We start from the raw sequence: 1,360 nt of genomic DNA on the forward strand, positions 1-1,360 counted from the left end.
ATATATCTAGTCGGGAGTGGTGCTGACTGAAAACAGATGATTTGGAGCGATTCGAGCGCCATCTGTTGGTCATTCTAAGGACTTATTGAACTACCCTCGTATAAATAGATGGGTAGGCGTTCAAAATCAGGATACGGAAAAAGTATTAGGTAATCTTGGGGATCCAAGAAAAAACTATAACGGTGATAAATTAGTTAGCATTTGCTTAGAAAGGGGTCTGTTCATTACAAATACTTGGTTGAGTCATAAAATGATCCACATGTACACCTGGTCCAAAGGAAATAACCACTGTATAGTTGACTTTGTTTTTGTGGATGAAAAGACTAAGAGAGTTAGTCAAAGAAAAAAGGGTCATGAGGAGTTCTGAATGCAACACTGATCATAACCTTCTGATTTCCAAAATTAACTTAGGTCGGGGGTGGAGAAAAAAGAGAACAAAGAAAACAAAACAATCGCGAATAAAAATTGAGAACCTACAGAAACCGGATGTGCGAATAGATTTCCAAAATAAAATAATCGAAAGTATAGATAGGGCAACATGGGAGGAGCTTATAAGAAACAAAGATATAGAGGGCGCATGAAGAATGTTCCGGTATATCATTGTTAGATGTGCGATCGAAGTGTGTGGTACCACGGTTGTAGGAAGAATGTCTGGTGATGCGTGGTGGAATGATGAAATTAAGGCTGCCCAAAAAGCAAATAAAGAAAAACTCTGATTGACAAAGTGACTGACGAAATAATTCTCAAAGAATGTGGTGCAGAAGAGACATTAGTAGACACATTTGAAAGAAATCGGTTAAGATGGTTCGGGCATGTTGAGAGAATGGTTAGAATATGTGAATGAGACCCTAGTTAGAAGAGACATAAGAAGCCACAGAAACACGAGAGCCTGCATGAAAAAATGCATGGACATAAAATAAGTTAGAGTAGTATGTCAGGACCGAAAAATATGGCGACAAATAGTTAATAAAAAGAGAGTCAGTAGAGTGAATGACGCCTGAAACAAAAGACCTTGGATACTAATGCACCCAAGTGGGGAACCTCACATGACGAATTTGTGTGGATCTTCACTTGGGGTGATTGCTAGAGAGATTGATCAGCAACCTGGGTCGGAGCAGTGTTGCGGAACGAACGTGTTATTTAAATAAATATCACGAGAATTCTAGATCAATATAAAAATTTTATATCCCTTCCTCACCGAGTCGGGCACGCCTACCCCGAAAGGGCTTAATGGTGCAATAATAATTAAAAAAAAGAGAATTCAAGGAATTTAGACTATTCCTGGAGTTTTAGTAATTCTGAATATTAAAAAATCTAGGAATTAAAAATATTCAAGTAATGAAGAGAACTTCGGAAATTT

Source organism: Belonocnema kinseyi, chromosome 6, assembly GCF_010883055.1.
Source record: "Belonocnema kinseyi isolate 2016_QV_RU_SX_M_011 chromosome 6, B_treatae_v1, whole genome shotgun sequence".
Taxonomy (NCBI): Eukaryota; Metazoa; Arthropoda; class Insecta; order Hymenoptera; family Cynipidae; genus Belonocnema; species Belonocnema kinseyi.